Below are 21,451 nucleotides of genomic sequence, written 5' to 3'. Positions count from 1 at the left end.
TCTTTGCCTTTTGTGCCTCCCATTGGAGAGGGAATGGCATGTGGTCCTTTTCATAGGAGTACTAAATTAGAGAATACCATAGCTAAACCAGGACAACACAACTGTCTCATCCTGAAAATATGTTAAGGTACCCCTTTGTAAGAGGTAGCTTCTACCCCTATAAAATCTCAAGGCCTCCTATTCCTGTTGAAGAGGGGATATTCTTAGTCTGAAGACCTCTGTTTTCAGGGAAGGAGAAGATAATGGACTTGCTGTCAGGATTCAGTTCTTCTACATCCTCCATGCCTTATTTAAGGTATAACTGAAATCTATGCTGTGACTGATATTTAGAAAGATCAAGAGTGGCTTTCTTAATACTATTTCTCCCCTAAGCACTAGGGTGATAATTTTCCTGTCCAATCACTGTCCAAACTGGTCTCACTTCTGGTTTTTTTTAGGTAAACGTTGCAGTGAAAAATCAAAAAGATTGAAGGGTTATAATTTTTTTCTTATCTGAAAAGTGTTATTCTTTTAACTTCATAAAATATTTGAAATGTTACATTGCAGAAGTTATCAGTACATTAAAAAATCTTTACACCAGTATTCTGTTTCCTAGATAAAATCAAGTGTTAAGACATTAAAAAGGAGCAAAACAGGTTTGTCCCAGAAAATTGGTATAGAGTTTTGTCTTTTTAACAGTGATTCAGGACTTCTTTTAGCCCTTTTCAAAAGAAATTTGTAGTGCATTCAGTAATTCTTTCCACAATACTTAGAATCAGTTTGAAAACTGATAATTCCAAGAGTTCTCGAAACCTAATGTAAATTGCTCGAAGGACAGAATGACAGCACTAATCGTATAAATCATGATAGCACTAAATAGTGTATATTACTGAAAATTGTACTAACAAACAATATCCTTATCTGACATAATTTACAGTGTTATGATCATTGTATCATATATCCACCACCCACTGCCTCCTTCCCACTTCTTACAATTTATCATTTCATTCTCTAGGTTGGCATCCCACCTCATCAGTACTGACTTCCTTCTGGCTGCATGAGTGAATTCCTTGCACATAGTATCTTTGCCCACAGACCATCCCCCTGCAAGTGTGTTGATCAGGCCACAGAGTTCAAAAGCCACATTTGAGCTCAGACTGTGCAGATGGGGAAGATACCAAAAAAAGACAGCTCCTTCCAAATTGAGGGTCCATCTTGCCTGTTAGAAAATATCTGTACTTGTTTTGCTAGAGAAAGTATGTGTTTGAGCCTGACTGATATCTGTGATTTTATATACTACTTGACTGTCAATGTGCTCATGGGCAGGGTGATTCATGCCAGCTGGCATTTTCCTAGGTCATGGCCAGATGTGATGCAAGGACACTACTTGCAAGAGGCAATATGGTCAACATTCCGCTTCTTTGAAGGGTGAAGGAAAGGAGCAATTCCCATGCCACTTTTTTTCTCAGGGTTTGCCCACATCCCCTTTCTTGGCTGGCATGGGTGTAGTTTGCACCCAGAAAAGTGTAGTCCCTCCACCCTACAGTGTTCAACAAAGACAACAGAAGAAAAAGTAATTTTCTGCTAGGTTGAACAGGAGAGGGAACAATTTGCTACTCATGCCATCAGCCTTTTCTGGACCAAAACTGTAGTGGGGTCATGCTTGAGGCCTCCTCCATCATGCTGGGTGTACACAAATCTCATGTTACATATATCTATCTTCTTGCTTTATATGGATTTGAATTATTTTTCCTTATTGTTGTTTCATTTTGTATTGTTTTACTTCAGATGAAATAATTCTGTCCAATTAACCCCTTTGTGCAACATGAAAGTTGTAAGTCAGATATTTAGGTACAAGATGGGAAGTTTTGTAATTATTTTTCATATATTATACCCATGTGACAATTTATGTTGTAAAGCTACTGCATTTACATTATATTTTAATTAAATGTTACTGTTAAAGGTATTTAACAAGATATCCATACATGCTTCCTCTTGGGATTACTAACTTTTATTATCTTAAGCGTGTCATAGAGGAAATTTATAAAAAATCCAGTGTTCGGCTTCTTTTTATTCCCTTTGTGATCCTGGTTTTGATAATCATTATTAAAGTACTGTTCAGCTTAATGGCTTTGCAGTAAAAAATAACAATGCCCTTGAGAGAAGAAGAGATTTATTGGAACCACAATGCAAATAAAAAAACTATTGCCAAGTTTGGTGTTTTCCTAAAAGCTTTGTCTATACTAGTAAATAAAATGGGCCAGAGACTATTCTCTGTCCCTGAGGACAAATGATATGGCACAACCCACATTTAGGCAGCTAAACCCTCTTAATTCTCAAAACAAGGGAACTACATCCATACTGCTGATTGCGAGCAATCCTTAGAGTGCATCACCTCCCCAAATCATGGTCTGGGACTGTTTCTGGTGGTGTTAATTGGTTTACATCCAAAAGTCTGCCAGGAGCTAAGCTAACAGGGTGGATGCTTCTGTCCTTGCACAGGCTCTGTTGCTTATTAGTATAGTCATGGCCATATTTCTACGGAACACTGATCGCACAGCACAGCCAGTGATTGAGGGCTGTGGTAACCATTCATGGCACTTGTTCAAGTTGCAGCTCAGTACCAGTACTTTCAACTCAGAACAAAAAATGTTGGATTTGAATACTCAAAATAAAACAATTCCTTGGTTTACAGAATGTCTTTGAACAAAGGAGTAAATTCATGTCATGTAGGTGAAAGATGAGCTGCCCTCAAAAGATGGCTAAAAACAATGGATAAAAAGAAATTAAAACCCACTGGCTTCTAACCTTACTAAAGGAACACCTAACTAAAGAAAAACTTTTATTTTTGTATTCTAAACACTCTTAAGGTTCTCTGTGAAATCTAAGTCAGGCTTTTAAATGAAGCTTGGCTTTCATTGTGCTTTAACCCTTAAACAGGGGACAAATGAATCTTCTTGGAGCTCCTGCTGAGGCAAATGGCCCTTAGTGCACTTGTTGAGAGCTAGCTGAGGTATTTCTGTGTTACGCTGAGCTGTGCACCCTGCATCCTGTGCAAGACATAAATCCTTCCCTGCTCGCCCTTTACTTCAGGCAAGAAGCAACTCTGATGTTGTTGGTATCAGCATTAACTCTGTATGGCAGGCTGAGCCATGGCACGCTGAAGCATCAAGGAATGAAGGTCAGGCAATACCCTTTGTCTCTCAATGCTCAGGTGAGCAGGGTGCCAGGTGTCACATTCAAGAAAACAAGGCTATTTATAGGGGAGATCATTGCCTGCAACTCAGGAAAGCGCTTGAGCACATGATCAATATCCAGCATGTTTGCAGCTGGCTGTATGAAACAAAATTTCAGTGGTTTCTTGGATTCTGAACGTTCAAAGAGTAAGAAAGATCTCTTGAGAAGGAGACATAAAAGCACCAGGGCAACAGAAAGAGGACAATTATGCCAGATTTTATTTTAAAACACTGAGCTATAAATGTGAACAAGAGCAAAATGGAAAAGCAGTTCAAAACACTGGAGGAGGCAGGCAGCCAAAACATTTGTCTGAAAAAGCAGCTTCTGTGGTACACTTGGGCTAAATGTCTTGTGTTTGTAGCTTGCTCTCAATGTTGGTTGACTTGAACATGATTTTGCTTCTGCAGCCAAAAGCAGCCAAGGCCTAATGGATATAGTACGTTCTTTGCCATCTTCTGTTAAAAAGTAATATAGCAGTTTAACACTGAAAAATTTGCATCTTTGAAAATGGAAAGCAAAATCATCTGTCTCTATTTCTGATGGATATGGATTTTCTTATTTTGCTGGAGTTTTTTCCCTAGAAAATTTAAACTTATGTTTGGTACCTTTTCTATTTAAATTAGCTATGGACCTATTCAGATGTTTTTCAAAGAGCTAATCCAGCAGAAAGTTTTTCAGAGTCTTTCCAGATCTAGACAGAGAGTCAGGGATTATGAAAAGAGTGAAAGCCACAAAATCTGCAGCTAGCAAAAACTGTTGACTTTGATGCTGGGATACAGCCCTGTTTGGTGCCTCTTACAGCTATTGCTAGGACTGCTGACAAGTTCCCGTTTCCTCAGTGATGAAGAAGTAATTTTAGCCACAGCAATTAGCAAAATAGCTGGATATGGACTTTCAGCTGAGGAGCACAACAACAAAGATGTAGTCTTTGGTCACATTGAAATGAAAGAAATTCCATCTGCATACATACAAAAAAGGGTCAGAATAATCACAGAAGCAGTACAGGCTCGGTCCTTTAAGATTGTTTAAACTTGGTGAGGCAACACTCTTCATTTAACTTTGAAGTTGGCCTGTTCTGAGCAGGAGCTTGGATTTACATAGATCCCTTTGAACCTAAATTATACTCAGGTTCTAATTTTAATATTCTATAGAAATTTAGCAAAGCAAGGTAAAAATTAACTAGATATCATCTATACCTTTCTAATCTGCTTTATTTACGGTAAATAGTATCTTCACTTCATTTAGAAACATAGAAATCCTGGTATTTATATTTCAATATCCACATAATTTCCAGAAGTCATCCAGATATAGACACAGCTAGATGAAACAATCTTCAGTTAGTGTTTTACTCGACACACAATCTAATTAATATTTTAATATTGGGTCTTCCCACACAACCATTTTTCTAAACTACATATATTAAAAGGTATATCACACCTAAAATGTTGGAAAATTATGCTGGACCTCAGAGAATTTCAGTAGTTTTTATACCACACACACTATGAGTTTCTTTTTCAGCTTGAAGCTCTGAGCTTCAGGTTTCAGCAAACCCAAAATTCAAAGGAAGGTTAAGGAAAATTACGTTTTCTCTGCTTCTTAGTCAAAACCATTAATGCCACAGAGGTTTCCATGGCTACCGTGGTACCGTGACACTGAAAAAACAATTTATTAAATCAATGAAAAAGTAAAGAAAGAGAACACGAAAGAAAAGACCTCTGCTTTAACAAAATTTCAATATAAATATTAAGATGAAAGAGAACCACACATACACAGGCAGAAAGCAGGCTGAGTTGGTACCACAGCAAGGCACTTCTGAGCAGCTTCATTAGCAATTGCACTTCATTTAAATGGGCTTCTCATCCTCTCAAAGCAGCATGGGGAAGTTCAAGTTTAAAGGTGGCCCTAAGAGATGATGAAGATTTCTCACAGTGAAAAATTAAAACAGAAGCATGGTGACTAGTGCAGACAGGTAAATTTATCAGGTAAATGAGGGGACTTAAAAGTTCCCAGGCTGTCACTGCATGGCAAGAGTGCTGGCCTCACACCACAGCCTGACCCAGGCCTTGCAGACAGAAAAGATTATGGCTGCGTTTTGTGAAGGAACCCAGTCCTTAATCATGAACAGTCTCGACATTTTCATAAGCAAAAAATGGTCTTTTCTGGTGCCACGTTAACATTTAGGCCACCTTTGAAATGTAAACAAGTGAGTGAATGTGTCTTATGTGTGAAAAAGGTGCAGGAAAAGTCTATTCAAAGGAGAATGTGGATGCAATTGGATTAAAGTATTTTAGGTTGCTAAGCAAGTATATGTATATCATCTCTTATCATGGCACAGTCACTGTTTGTTGCAACACAAAATACTCTTCTAGGCTTGTATTATAACAAATGTTTGTATTTTAAAATAGAATCTGTAATTTGATTATTTATTCCTGCTAAAAATCTGGCCCTTATTAATTTTAACATTAAAAATTTCATAAGAATTTTCTCTGCTCATAGTTACATTTAACTGATGATGAATATATTTCTTCCTTTCTTCTCTCCTTTCTACAGAGCAAGGTCAGCTTTCTGTATGGTTCATGGTAAGCCAGCATCGAAAGGCAGTATCATCCATCATTTAGGTTTCCTCAGAAGCTACGTGAGTATGGCTGTTGTTGGCTTATAGCTATCCTTGAAAATTTCACCTGGTTAGGTTGGCCTGTCTGGTTCTATCCTCTTAAATTTCACTGTCACTTGACTCCTTGTGGAAATGAGAAATATTTACACTGCTAGAGAATATTAATATTTTACCTTTAACTTCATGCTCAGCAGTTGCTTCCATTTGTAACTAAGCACATTCACAGAAATTATGTTTCTTGCTCAGATGCTTTGAGGGCTGATATAAACTCAGTGGGACTCTGAACTGGCATCTTTTTCAGTGAGTCCTCTATTTTTGGCAGTATTAAGCTGTTTCAGAAAGATTTGGTGGTTTTTTAAATTGCTTTAGTATAAACAGAAAATAATTTTTCAAAATAGTAATAAAATAATGGCATTTTGATTTTTCAATGGGAAATATCTTTATTGCTATTATTAATTGACTTCATTTAATTTTCTTTCCATTTCATTCTGATTTTATTTTTAAAACTTAAATACCAGTTTCTCACATTCAAGGTTAACATTGTGGTTCAGGTGAAGCAAAATATTATTTTTAAGAATCTGGTTCTTAGAAAGTATTTTCAGCTATCTTATTTTAAAGTAATTGTTGTTAGTATTAAATTTACTTTTATTTTCCTTAACTGAAAAAAAAAAAGCTGGCAGCACAGCTTTAATCTTAACAGGATCTTTAGTAATGAGGGCAGCTGCTCACTAGATAAATGGCTTTCATTTATTCACTCATTTCATCTTGGACACCTAATGTGATTGACAAATGTGTCTATTCAGGTTTTTCACTTGTTCTGACATCCTAGTGCTGGCAGAACTTCACTGAATTACTTGAGAAAATCAAACTGTTGCCACAAATCAACAGGTGCAAACTTATGAATGTCTTTCACACCAAGCACAGCGGAAATAATCTCAAGAGAATAATTACATGAGAAGTGATGATGGGTCTTTCTAATAGAGAGCCAGCAGACAAACATACATAGTTTGCAATGAATTGCTGAGATCTGACTGTCTGCTCAAAGCCAGTGATGGAGCATGATAATTCTGCTGCAATGTCTCTGATACTCAGACTTGAAGGGATCATTTAATTTACTCAGACTGAGCTGATTAGGTGCCTTAATTCTCAGGCTCTGAGTACCTTACAGTACTTCAGGGCAGTTTGGTTAGACAGCCTGTTAGTCCTTCCTCCCTGACCACTGGCAATAGTCCTGAGGATGTCCAAAACCTATGGACTGGTAATCTATGCAGTGAAAGGATGTAAGTCTGGGTATTTAAATGTAAAATTCTAACCACATAATTAAAGTTCTATTTTCACAAAAATTTCTTCCTATAAAGTAAGCTCAACATATCAGTCATGCATTTTTCTTTATGCAGGATCTTCAGGGGCCCCTGTACTCCCTATAGGATTATATTTCACGAGCCATCTGCTGAGAATCAAGGAAAACCTTTATGCTTCCATCATTCTACCCTTCCTCTTGCAGGATAACACAGGCACAGTAACAGCTGAAAAATCCTGGAAAAAGCCTTCCTGTTTTCTGTTGCTCTTCAACTCTTTTATGACCCAGACCTCTTCTGATACTTAACAGTGCATTCATGGGCCATATTCTAAAACAAAAATAGGTGACTAGTCAAGCAGCAGAAGTGATACTCCTTTTTGACTTTTGTATAGCATGTTTTACTCCTAGGGATTGTACTCTCACAATATAAAAGTTGTAAATTTGACAGAACACTTACTTGAGGCTTATGAAAAATACAGAACTGTCAGTAAAGCAGCTATTACTGAACGGTGTAACTAATGACAGAATCTTTTTTGATTTTGTTATTACTAAAATCTTTTTTTCCATACTTGATCTAGAAATCATAGAATCATTGAGGTTGAAAAATATCTCCAAATTAGAGTCCAACTGTTAGTCTAGCACTGCCAAGTCCACCACTAAATCATGTCCCTAAGTCACTAAAGCATGTCCCTAAATGATCCATATTGCCCACTCAGTGCTGTCTACCTTGTATTTCTGCTTCCCTTGATTTTCAGGAGAAGTCTCTCATCTGCTCACCAGACAGACCTGACAGCAGGGAGTTTCTATCCTCACCATTGTGGGAGCACTTAGACAAAGTCTATGAGCTTGAAAAACATAGCCCTTACAGATGGTGTTATCAGTGATAGGCAGTGCCAGAGATGATAAAAGCATTTAAACCAGTAGAGAGGATGAAAGGGTGGCAGTCTGTGTTTATATAGTGGCATTAGTTTCTTAGGAAGTAGATGAAGCAGGAAAGAAGAAAGAAGAGACAGTAATCAGAGTACCAGAGCAGCCACCACACCTTGCTGAGGATAAGATTAAGCCCTTCATCTGTGCCTATTGAGGACACACAAACACAGTGTGAGGTACATGACTGTCTGCAGGAAAACGTCCTAACAAGGTCTGAAGGTTTTTGTTGCTTTCTGGAAGGAATAAGAAAAATAAATTGTTCTGAGTAGAAGAGAACCACCTGTACTGAGTGGCTATGGTGCAGCAAGGCCTGGAAACAAATGGTAAATGCAGCCATGGAAGGAGCCCATATACAGTTGTAAAGATACACATTGGGTGTCCGTATAATTACTTGCTTGAATTAAGTCTAGTGAGCTGTATTTCTTACAAAATCAAGCCAAAAGGTAAATGAACAAAGCAAAAGATGTCCTTAAAAATTACTGGTATAAAGGTTAAGGTTTTGTGAAGCGTATATACATCTTATGTAAATAGTACAAAAAGGACTATCTCTAGGATAAGTAGTTTATATCGCGCATATTAAGCATTTTCTCCTTATTCATCTTGATATCAAAGCTATTATTCAACTTTAAACCATAATGTTTAAGCAATTACTTATTCTAATTACTTTAGGCAATAAAATATATTTATACCTTTTTAACAGCAATTTCTTAATTTGCATATTTTCATTAATTTAAAAAAATGAATAATTTAGAAGCACAGTAACAGGTGATTTATACTAAAAGACATTTTGTCTGTGAAGAACAGTTTACCCATTTTTCCCATATATAGCACTGGGCAGCAGCCCAAGAGCTTTGGTGTCTGCACTATGGAAACTAAAGGGCTTCAACATCTTTTAGTTGGCTCCTTTGCTGTGGATCTGTTAATAAAACAACTTCGGCTGTTTCCAGATTATCCCAGCTATGACTGATCGAGGCCTGGTGCAAGTTAGAAAAGCCTCAAGGCTGCTCTAAATTATGAATGTCATATGGTCCCCAAAGAAACCTATTACATAGGGTAATGCCTCATTTGCAAGGAGCCAGAGCTCTGTGAGGCTGTGGACGGTCTCTTCAGTCTTTGTTTTCACTGAACAGTGGTGGCAGATTCAGATCTAGGCCAGGCAACAAAATCCAAATTCTGAATATCATACTCTTTGAGCTGGGTTTTGTTGCACTTACCATGTTGAAAGTACATAGCAACTTGCATTATTGAGGCGCTGGAGCACATTCAAAGAAGGGCAGTGAAGGTGGTGAAGGGTCTGCAGCACAGATCTGGTGAGGATTGGCTGAGGGAGCTAGGGTTGCTTAGCCTAGAGAGAAGGAGGCGCAGGAGAGACATCATTCTCTACAGCTACCTGAAAGGAGGCTGTAGAGAGGTGGGAGTCAGTGCCCTCCCAAGTAACAAACCATAAGACAAGAAGAAATGGCCTCATGTTGTGCCAGGGGAGGTTTAGATTGGATATTAGGAAAAATTTCTTCACTGAAAAGGTTGTCAAGCACTGGAACAGGCTGCTCAGGGAAGAGACTGAGTCAGCATCCATGGGGGTATTTAAAAGTCGTGGAGATGTGGCACTTAGCGGCATGGTTTAGTGATGGACTTGTCAGTGCTGGATTAATGGTCGGACTTGATGATCTTAGAGGACTTTAGGAGGAAGAAGTCAAATTAGAGAAAACAAGAGTTTTTGGACCTGATGTACGTGATAAACTAATCTTGTGACAGGTTTGGCCACTTGTGGAAAGTTTAGGGATTCATAAATAGAACATCTCTGGGTGACAGCACGCCCTGGTATGGAGCATGGTGTGCAGCCCTCTGCAGAATTGTTACCTTCATTATCCACCACACATCTGTGCTGAGCACTGTACTGGGGTTAATTTGGGGATTTCTATCCCACTCTCCTCTGCATAATATAAACCACTACTCAGAGTCTAAAGCAGCAGTGAAGCACTGTTTAGATCAAAAGAATGACAGGATTCAGCCCCATAAATACACACATTCTGTTGCATAGTATATGTTACCCTCAAATCTGTTATCTCTAAGTTTTAGCTATAAATCATATTCTGTTTCAAGAAAATGGATACTCCACGTGCTTGACACGACAGTTCCATTGGAGAGAAGGAGAGTACTGTGAACACACAGCAGGATCTGTTATAACTAATGCCAGACAGAAATCAATGCAGATTTATGCCATCCAAGAAGCCAGCCTATAAAATTTTATGAAATAAAAATTGAAGAAAATGAAACAAAAAGGTACAGGTTCTAATTAAACTATTCTATTGATAGTCTTGCACAATGTCATTGTTCTTGATGTCTCATTTGTACAGTTTTAAATAACCAGGATAGATCATTGACCCAAAGTTACTGCAGATTTACCCATGTATTTTTGGAACTGGGAGTAAAATAAAATTGAATTTCATCTAGATTTACAAGGATCAAACTTAAATACTCTGATTCAGCAAAGACTATTTTTTTTTTCCAAATATACTCAAGATAGAGTATTTTATATGCTGAGATTGTCACCCAGACAGTGCAGCTGCTTGCTCAAGCAAGAAAAGTGTTGCTGTTAAAAGATCAACAGTGAGATGCTGTGTATCACAAAAGAAAAGTTTTAGTTAATAGAGCTTTATCACCTCCAGGACTGGCATTACAGAAACTTACAAAGTTCCTTGATTGCTGCAGTTACATGCAAGCTGCCAAAAGTGTTTTGACTGGGTGGTTTAACTCAGAGAGGTTTCTTGGCAAGGACACAGTATTGTAGACAAATGTTCCAAAGCTTTCTTTGTGTCACTGGTCAGTTGGTCAGTGTTAAGTATTACAGGAGAAAGATGGGAAGAGTAAAAGTTATTATTCTTCCTCACTCTAGACACTGGACCGATTCTGGAAGCCCAAAAAGCAGATACATAGGGCAAGAAGGACACACAATGTTTTCCTTTCAACTGTAGTTCAAATCTAGCAAACATACAAAATGGATTATGTTTGGATTTAATGGAAAAGTAGCTTCCAGACAAAGAAAGAAGATGCAGTGATCTTCTCCTCCACCCCAACCAGTGGAATACCTAAACAAGAAAATCAAATTTGGTCCAGAAATTCCTCAAGCCAACAGTTTAAAGATCTCAAGTGAAGAGCTTGGGCTGTCTCAATTACAGGAGAAAAATAATTTATGTAACATAAAGAGAATAAAAATTTGTCAGATTTCTTTAAAATCACATCTGTTCATCATGCATTATGTTTGGTGACAGAAAGAGCAAACTCTAAAGCACTATATGATAAAAGAGAGGAAGCATGGCTTCCAGTTTTGGTACCCTTCCAGTCCTGCATCCAAGTCATTTATGAAGCTATTGAAGAGCACAGGACTGAGGATGCAGAACCTCATTGCATGATGACCATTAGTGACAGGTCATCAGTCTGATGTCACCCCATTCACTATAACCCTTTGTGTCCAACCCATGAGCCAGCTGCTCACCCATCACATGATGTGTTTATCCAGCTGTGTGCAGGATATTTTATCCTGAAGGATACAGTGAGGGACACTATCAACCGCTTCATTGCATTCGTAGTTAATAGAACTGGCTTGTTGATTGTCATCACATTCTCCTGTAGGTATTATGAACCTGCGATGGCTAGCAGTTAAAACCTCTTCATGCAGCAGCTTATATTACAACATTGTTTCCTGTTACTAAAGCTGTGATAGTATTGTCACAGGATTATACCCTAATAAAAGGCATCTATGATTCTATTATTACTAGAATCATAGGTTGAAAGGGACCTTAAAGATCATCCAGTTCCAACTCCTCTGCCATGGGCAAGGACACCTTTCACCAGACCAGGTTGCTCAGAGCCCCATCCAACCTGGCTTTTAACATTCCCAGGGATGAACTGTCCACACTTCTCTGGGCAACCTGTTGCAGTGCCTCACCGCTTTGACTGTAAAGAATTTCTTCGTAATATCTAAACTAAACCTACTGTTTGAAGTAGGTTTAATGGCTGCTGTTTGAAGCCATTCCCCCTTGTCCTGTCACTACGTGCCCTTGTAAATATTTTCTCTCTGTCTTTTTTGCAGGCTTCCATCAGGTACTGGAAGGCTGCAATTACATCACCTCAAAGCCTTCTCTTTTCCAGGCTGAACAATCCAAAATCTCTCAGCTTTTCCTTCATCTCTCTAATTACCATGACAGACTCACTCCAACAGGTTGATGTCCTTCCTGTGCTAGGGACCCCTTTAAAATACTTATTTTCTAAATTACAAACATAGTAGTGTCAAACTATTTGTATTATTTGATGGAAGACTTTTCTTAATAACTTGTGGATGCAAGGAGAGATTCTTATTTGTCATTCTGTCATTCAGTGTGGTGCAACACTTACAGCAGTTTATTAGCATGGGTCAGATTTTTCTCCAACAGTTTTCACACAGCTTTGCAATTCTCCTTGTCTTGCACATCTGTATAATGAGAGATTAGAAAATAAGGAAATGGTAGGGGAAAACTTAAAGAACTTTGAAATAAATACGGATTCTTAATTGACTTATTCTTTCTTTGCATGTTTTGTTGGGTTTTTTCAGTTCTGTGGTTTCTCTTGGAGATCACAGTTTGGGTGCTTATTTTCCCAGCTGGTTCCAGGGTGGATTCCTCTACACAACACAAAAATCCTCTCCTAAAGTGAGGAGCATTCTTGGCATTTCTGGTTAATTATACATTTTAAGGGTGTGTCTAGCAGAGAACCAAAACCATTGACATAACTGCAACAAAAAGCTCCTCACTATGACTCTTACTGAGGGCAAATATTTCTGTTTTCAAAGGTTTATAGCGCATTTTGAAATGAACACTTAGTTCATTTCAATGTGGAATCATACTCCTCTGTTTTCAGACAGAGGTGTGCCATTTTTCTAAGCCACTGACCATTTGTACTAAGAAGTGTTCCGAGTCACACATAAATTGGTGTGTTACCTACATGCCATTGTCTTGTTAGGGTTAGAGCTCACCAGCTCGTGAGCCCATATCCAGTGGTTGAGACACTCATCCTTTGGCTTAGAGCTGATTATCAAACACTTGGTTATCAGACAGAGAAGTCAAACAGGCTGACTTCCAGGACAGATCACCAATTTTTTAAGGAATAAGGGAAGACAGACCACTCTGGTACAGAGTAAACAAATCTTCCCTCCCGTCTTTGAAACCCTGGGATCCCAGTGTCCCTAACTAACTTATTAACTGGGCCAGAAAAACTCACAAAATACCCTAGCTGTGCTTTTCCCTCAAAACAGCTCTATTTCACAGATGGATTTGTGCTCTCGATATGTGTGATAATTTTCCTTCACTAAAGGTTCTGTAAGCCATAAAGGCAACCAGCTGTCATTATTTTCAGGTCTCCTTCTATCTGTCATGACTTTTACAACTCTAAAGTTCCTTGGTTTGCAAGAGAAGCTCTCAAATCATACCTCTACTTGATGAACACACTGAAAAAATAAAGGCAAACATGTAGACGTGTTCCAAGCTTTCACTCCAGTTTTCTGATGGAGCTAAGAGGATACTCTTACTCAGTCAGGTAATAGGTGCAAGTCAGCTAAAGCCTTATAGCAAGCACAGGGTTAATCATGCTCCTCATCCTTATTCAGTGTAAACCAAGCCTTGGCATTGTAAAAGGGACTGTGTGAGGGAAGGGAAGTTACTCCTTTGCAGTGTTGGACGCATATAAAAAACAGAAAAGCTCTGGAGATAAAAGAGCAGGGTCTATCATGGCACATAGAGGAAGGGGCAGGGAAAGGAGGAAGTAGGGTTTAGATTTCAATTGAAGTGCAGGATAATTCAGTGATCTGTGAGAATGTTTTAGCACTTTTCATGAGCCTGAGAATTTTTGCAGTTTGTGTTTGCTAATTTTAAAATCTTATTGGCATGCATGGTGATCTCTGAGTAGTGAGAACATTCATCTTTCAGGACAAACACTTTATGATAGGTTTTAAGGTGAGGGAACACTTGTTTACGTATTGCTTGTAGAGTCTAGCCAATTTGAGTGGTTTCTGGAGCAATTAAAGTGAATGAAGCGATACATGTAGAAAATCCAGGAAAAAATCAAACTTTTTAAATGGCTTGCCTAGGAAAATTTTTCACACACATATACTCCATCATAGTCCTACCATAAAAATGCTTGAAACCCCTACATTGCAGAGAATCCAGAAAGGCCTCCTCCAAAGGTTTTCTATCTGCAATGAAATGTGTGTGTGTGTGTGTTTGCATGTGTTTGTATGTTTATGTATGTCTGTACAACTCAGGTTCTCAGTGCTAGAATTATTCCCATCTTAATATTTGGCCATTGACTACTGTATTTGTCTCTCATTTAAAGTCTTTGTCATACTTCTCTTTAGTTCTGTCCTTTGTACTTCCTAGGAGAATGAAGTTATAACCCTTGAGTCACAAAAGAGCAGTGTACCATGGTGCTTGCACTAGCAGGAAATTTTCCCCAATACCACACAAGTTTAATGGAAATAATTTGAAAGCTGAGTGAATTTTTGAGAGCGAACATCAAGGCTGCAAAGCAGTTCTCAGAGTATTCATGGACAACTGACAGTGTAAGTGAAGTTCAAATGGCCTTAGTTGGAAGAATTTAGCAAATCTTTGCTGTTCACCTCCAACACATAATGTTTTGAGATATATATCTTTTTGCTTTTGCAATATATTTTTTAAAGATAGTCATAATGGGTATCCAGACTATAAAGGACCCGTTTAACATAGGACTCAGTAGGAGAGCTCCCTGATTGCAAGAGAAACTTCAGCATACAAATCTTCAGCAGTTTATAATTTATGTGGCTTCAAAGAGCAATCCAATTTGTTTATGTAAAAAAATTATCTCCAGATTGTTGAAAAGGCTTCAGCTGTGCTCCTTTTTTTTTTTTTTTTAAAGACTGATAAACACCTTGTTCTGATATTTGAAAGTAATTTCTTTTTAGGCAATGAAGAAAATAACCAACCAATTACAAATACACCAAGAAACTAGCCCATCAAAATACCATATTTTAATCCAGATAAAACCAGAGTCTTTCCAGAGGATGCAGATATTTGAGGTTTTTAATATATTTTCCCTTCTAGTTTGAAGTGAAAACTTTTACTATATTAAAAGTGCATGCAATCACTATCTTTCCAAAAAATTTCCTGAATCATTTACATTATTTCTGCTCCACTGGAAAATTAATGTTCAGGTTAAACTAGTATGAAACTGGTATAAAGCCATAAACATAAGAGTTTCCAGCAGCATCTTCCTATTTTAGTATTAATGAGAGCAGAACTTTTGTCATATGTGGGTATTTGTGACTTACTTGGTTTAGGATGATAAGCATATGTTTCTCTCTGAGAGCAAGAGAGATCTGAGAATTAAGAAATATGAAAATTCTGCAAGAAATTACTGAGATACTTTTGCCCTGCTCTGAACTTTCTTGATCCCTAATCTTGGGGGAGGAAGGGGAATCCATCAACTTTCCTGTTACCAAAAAATCCTTTATACCCTTTATCTCTTTTGTATTCACTAAGACTAGTCTAGCTAGCTATATATGCTGCAAATTATTCTTTGCTTTAGGTTTGGGGTTTTTTAAGGAAAGGCAAATTCAACCTTAGTTTGAAAACTGATGCAGCAAGGGTGTAATGAGAGGGCAAATACAGAGGTCACACAGGAGCTACTTGAAATGCAATCTTTTTTATTTAAGCAGCAAATTTGCTCTGTAATTTAAAAACTTGTAAATTTTGCAGTCACCAACCTGTATTCTTACTATTTGTGTTCCATGAATGTTCTTTAGGATATGCAAATATTTCCTTTCAGAAGTATGTTAATTTCTACAGGCTGCTTCAAAAATGTTCAGGCTCTTGCTAGGAATTGATGATGGTGTCATGTTGTGCCAGGTTGCACCACACACCTCTGCCCGCTTGGATGTCACCTAAAGTAACGTCCTGGACTGTGCATGTATCACAGCTGTGTTAAGCCAGTGTGACCAGGGCTGAATATTGAAACTTGTTTTGACAAGTACTTGTCCGGTTAACAACCATTTGCAGGTAGCAAAGGAATGGCATGAGGACCCCCATTCCAGACAAGTTTTGATGTACATTTGATGGGGCCACGTGGGAAGGGTGGACATGACTCATGCAAGGCAGGCACAGCCTTGTAGTGTCATCATTTTCTCTGAAGGAGAGCAGAGGAAGGTTGAGGCAGATACCTTTCGGAGATTGCCCCCAGCACCAGTCTTGTGCCACTCAACCATCCTCCTAATTTCTCAGCGCCTCCATTCACTGCTAGGTGTATCAAGAGCATGATAAAAACTATTGTGTCAAAATCCTCTAAAATGCATTTTGGGGTTCTTCTGAAAAACAGATTGTTCCACAAGCAGCAGAACTTCAGGCATTTTGCTGCCTGACTCTTCCCCATGTGGTTGCTCATCTTGTACCTCATTGATTTTTCTTCAGTGATCATTCTAATTTGTCTGTCTCTCCTTCCTCTGTATGGTATCTACTTTTAAGAACTAAGTAGGAATTTAATACCCTTGAACTTTTTCCTTTCCTATCACAGTTTGTTGAAATTAGCTAAAAGGTCTGAAGCAGGGGACAAGCTAAGAGATTGACTTGAAGATGTGTAATCTCATATGCTTTTTTTTTTCTAAAAACAGGTTAAAATCAGCTTTTTAATTTTGTTCAAAAACAAGGTTTTCAGGTCATTTTAAGTTAAGTTGGTGAGGACATTCCTGAAAGTGTGTCTGTATATAATTGAGGTCTAAACACAGCAGAAATTAAATCAATATCCTAGTTATTCCTGATGATTTAAAATTGCAAGTACCTTTGATTCAGTCTTTATCATCAGCAATAAAAAAATTATATTTTTTATTACAAAACATTAAAAGGAATTATTTCTTTCACTGTTGAGTATATGTTGAAGAGTTTACTGTAAAGCAAGAGATAAACAGTATTTCCAAAGAGGATGACAAAATGCAGTGTCACATTGAGAAGTCCTTCCGAGCACGGGCAGCTTTCACTCTCAAGTAATTAAAAAGATTAATGTATGGTATTGAAATTGTCACTAGTGCTTCATTTCATTGCTGGTTATGAGGTTAATTATGAGTGAACAATTTTAAGGTAAAATGCAGAAAGTTGCATAGGAGACTTAGTTCTTATGAAGACTGCTTCCAAAACCATCTTTCAAAGTGGTAGAGAAGAGGCTGGTGAACAATAATGAAAGAGAAAATGCCATTTGACACCACTGGTTGGTCTAAATTTAAATCCTGGACAGTCAGAAAAGAAAGCAGAAAGGGGGACTGGGATGTGGATTTCATACACCACAGTATGCTAGAGTGTTTTCATCCAAGTTATGGTTTCTTCACATGAATACTTTTGTCAAATTTAAGGGTTTGATGGCAATACAGTTTTCACATTTAGCATTTTGGCTCTGACTCCAGTCAGTTTTACATTTCTTGAAGTTGCAACTCATTCTATTGAAGACTTTGGGTTTTGTGTGTCATGAGTGCAGTATTTGCTGTGTTCATAGGGTGGGGATAAGTTCTGGAAGGGCAGACTCCTTAGCTCTGCCAAGATGAGTGTGCGTGTTTGGTTATGTGTTGTCACCACAGAAGATTATTGACAATAGAATCACAGAATCATTTATGTTGGAAAAGATCTTTATGATCATTGAGTCCAACTATAAACCAATGCAAAAGCATAATTTCATTTGCCTGTGAATACTCTTAACCACTGAATTGAGATATGCTGTGGAAATGCTTTAATTTTGCTCCTGCCTTTGTTGCTTTCAACAGGTAAAATTTACCCTGCCCAAAAGGTACAGACAATACATTTTTCAAAGTGTGTAAACCACAGAGGTGACTCGAGGTGGAATGGGCAAAGAGGGGCCCTCCATCACAACTGGGAAAGGCTGCAAAAGAGTAGGATGTGTTTGCACTAGTGGGAGGACACTTAGTATTGATGCAAATCCTGTGGCTCCCCACTCAATGCAGTTTGAAGAGAGGCTGAGGCTGCTCTCTGAGAACTGTGACACCCCCCCACTTAAACAACAAATTCAATTTGCTGTTACTGTGTTTGTGCCTGTGAGAAAGTTTCACTCCCACCTCACTCATCTGCTTACAGGCACAAGCACAGCTACAGGGAATTCAGTTTTTCATTTAAATGAATACTGGTGGGAGCTCGAGGTATTCACTTTGCTCTGGTGAAAGCCTGGAAGCTATTAAAAAACCGGAGAAAAGTAAAAGACAGGGTCTGTCTCATTTGGATTGTTCTTCAAGGAAACAGGAGCTACAAGTAGATTAAAACTGTAATGGTAGGGTACGAGCAGATGTTCACTCTTGAGGGCAGTGATGGAACAATAATTATAGCATATGTTGATGTCCTACAGACAACAGAAGACTTGTACCAGTAACTGTAACTTGATAGATCCATATCACTATCCCAGGCTCTCTGCGGCTTCTGTGCCATAGTGCAGGGTGCAGCGATCTTCTAAGAGCATGTCCTTGGAGAAGCTGTTTTGCAGGATCAGCTACACACGCACACACACGCGCATGCACTAACGCATGGACAGCTTCAGTAATATGGGTCAGTGACAAAGAGGCAGGAAGCATCTCTGTTTGGAGTTCCCTGGACAAAGGTCTACTGCAGCCACACCGTGAATGGCTCCAGGGAAAAAGATGAGAAAAAATGGAGGGTACAGGTTTAAGTACGGAAGCGGATCGAGCATCAGGGACCAATGATCTGAGGGCATGGGGGCGGTACAAAGGTGGGAACCAATAGGGAAACTCTGTGGGTGTGGCGATGGGGCAATGGCCAATGGGGGGAACCTGGAGTGGAGAACCTTCTAGGGCATGGGACACATAAGGTGGTAAGGGGGTGGAGGGGCAATGGGCCAACCAGGGAAGCAGAACTGGGGTACGTTAACGTAACAGAACAATGCATCCTGGGGGAAGCCTTTCTGGTCACCCTAACCTGAGGAGGTTCTTTTGGTACTAGGGACTGTCCCACCAGCGGACTCTCTTTGTCCCTTGTAAGGTAGGCTCGCTGGCCACCACAGATTCAGACAAATATATTGGTGCTGGTCATCTCTATGTTCTAATGCACTGGGAAGAAAAAATGGAGACATCTCATATACATGCAAAAACTCTTAAAAACAATGGCATATTTCAAGAAAGGCAAGACTATTATACATATATATATATATTTATTGTAACAAAGAGGAGAAATCTGATAATTAGTGTTGGATGGAGGGCAGAAGGGGAAGCTTTTCTGAAAGTTTTACCTTTCTGTTACCTGGGGAGGAGGGAACTGGATGAATCAGACAAGAGGCTAAGCTGCATTCCAAATATATTAAGACAAGCGTTGCCTGTAAGTAAAAAGCCTAGAACTAAAGAACTGGAGAAAAAAATTCTAAATCAAGAAGATAGAGTCTGGAGAAGGAAATCTACACTGGCTAGCATGTAAAACCATCTTTAAAATACAAGCCAGGCTTAACATACATAGCAGCAGTTTCTAGGCTTCTGCTGATAATTCCCACTTCTGGTTGTGATCCTCACTTGGCTGAATTTGGCCCTTATTTTCAGAACTACTGATAGAGTAATGCTTGATGTGCCTGATGCAAATCCTGAAGTATGTGCAAGTGTTTCAGTTTGCAGTCTGTCATGCTTGTTCTAAGATTTCAGCAGATGTTATTTATTTATATAATCAAGAGCAGATTTTATCTAACTTTGGTGGGAAGCTTCCAAGTATGCATATATACCCTCTCTGTAAAGGAATACTGCTTTCACTGGGGAACTTGAGAAAACTGTTCCTCCTGAAGGCAGTCACCTTGTTTAGCAAAAAGGTAATTTAGAAAGTTTGATAGAAAAGGTAGTAAGCAAGAAGCATTGCCCCTGGCAAATTTATTTAGAATTTCACCATTTATTTCAATGGAACTGAAATTCTGTTTCCTTAAAAATCATCTTACTTTGCAAAAGAGGAGATACTGCAAAGATTTCAAAAGGCCAGAAAGTATAAAAATGTTAGCTTTATTTTCTTAATACACCTTGCTAGAAACCTTTCATTTGCTGGTTTTTTGTATCTTTTTTGCATTTTAATCAATGTGGGCCACTGTGGCAGAGCTCAGGATTTATCTTGGGTGTGAAAGAGAATAATGAAACTGAGACATCCAACTTTATATTGCAGGAACATAATACTTTCCCTGCACTCTTCATGCCAGTTGGCCTGCAACTCTGGCATTAAACAGTTCAACAGTGAATAATGAGAGAGATTGGGATGAATTGAGTTTGAATCAAAACACTATCAGGAATACTACAGGATGACAGATTATTTTTAAAAGATCTATTTGTTTTGGTTTATAAACATATTATTCCATGTGCACATGGAACTTATAAGGGGCCAGCAAATGATAATATAATTTTTTTTAATTGAAAAGTATCAAGATCCAGTTTATTCTGATACAATTAATAAAAAAAGAAGGAAATTAATCAAAAGCATTGAAAAAAAAAGGACTACATATTTTCACTGCAGTGATAGAAATTTTATGAAAGTGTTTAAATCTATCCCTGCTTCTGATTCCTCATTTGCTCACAGGGTTCATGTTATAAAAGACAACCGGGACAGCTGAATTATTTCAAGGTTGGTAAACACCCATAATTTGTTTCACTATAACAAAGACTTGATGGTTTGAACTCCTAAATTCTATTGGGTGATATTACAAAAGTTAATTTCCTTCTACTGATTTCCCTACTGTCTTCTCCCTCTTGCTGTTCTTTGTAACTCTACACAGCATGTTTCAGAACACTCCCTGAATCCCTCTCCAAAAATGACACTCTCCTCACAGAAGGCCAGAAAAAAAAAGCTATCTAATTGAGCAACAGCAGGATTACCCATGCAATCTTCACCTACATCTGGCACAGCGATAAACAGTGATAGAAAGAAGGCTGATACCTGTGGTTTCTGTTGGTTTGGTGGAATTAAGTGTCCTGGGGCTTTGTGGACAGGTAAGATGCTCACACATCAACTAAAAAAACATAATATATAGTAGTGTGGAAAAAAAAAGTGTTAAGTACTCTACTCTTTGGCTAAGCATTGAAGAATTACAGAGAACAGTTCAAGGCCACTGAACTCTGATTACTGCAAGACCTGACCTGTTATGCCAAGGAGTTAGCAGCACAATGATCTTACCTACCTGTTGGAATCAAGAAGTGTTTCACTACCTCTTGGCTTGGATTTTGCCTGCAATGGCACATATGTTAGTTTAGATCTTCATTTGCTATAAAGCCAAGCATAATCAATCCCTGAATCGATCTCCATCACAGAAAATAATAAAGGTTTGCTTGGGCTTTAGGGTTTTTTTGAGAAAGCAGTAGAAAGAAC

At 38.4% G+C, this 21,451-nt stretch overlaps 1 long non-coding RNA gene across 3 annotated transcripts in view; it reads left to right on the top strand.

Annotated features, from left to right (window-relative positions):
- Positions 1–21,451, top strand: part of LOC125324209 — a 131,174-nt gene that overhangs the window by 74,333 nt on the left and 35,390 nt on the right. For all 3 annotated transcript variants that reach the window (XR_007202865.1, XR_007202863.1, XR_007202864.1), the window contains exon 3: positions 5,767–5,851. This is a non-coding gene — a long non-coding RNA (uncharacterized LOC125324209). The remainder of the gene's footprint in view (positions 1–5,766; positions 5,852–21,451) is intronic.

This window comes from Corvus hawaiiensis, chromosome 3, assembly GCF_020740725.1.
Source record: "Corvus hawaiiensis isolate bCorHaw1 chromosome 3, bCorHaw1.pri.cur, whole genome shotgun sequence".
NCBI lineage: Eukaryota > Metazoa > Chordata > Aves > Passeriformes > Corvidae > Corvus > Corvus hawaiiensis.
This window is presented reverse-complemented; position numbering and strand designations above follow the sequence as displayed.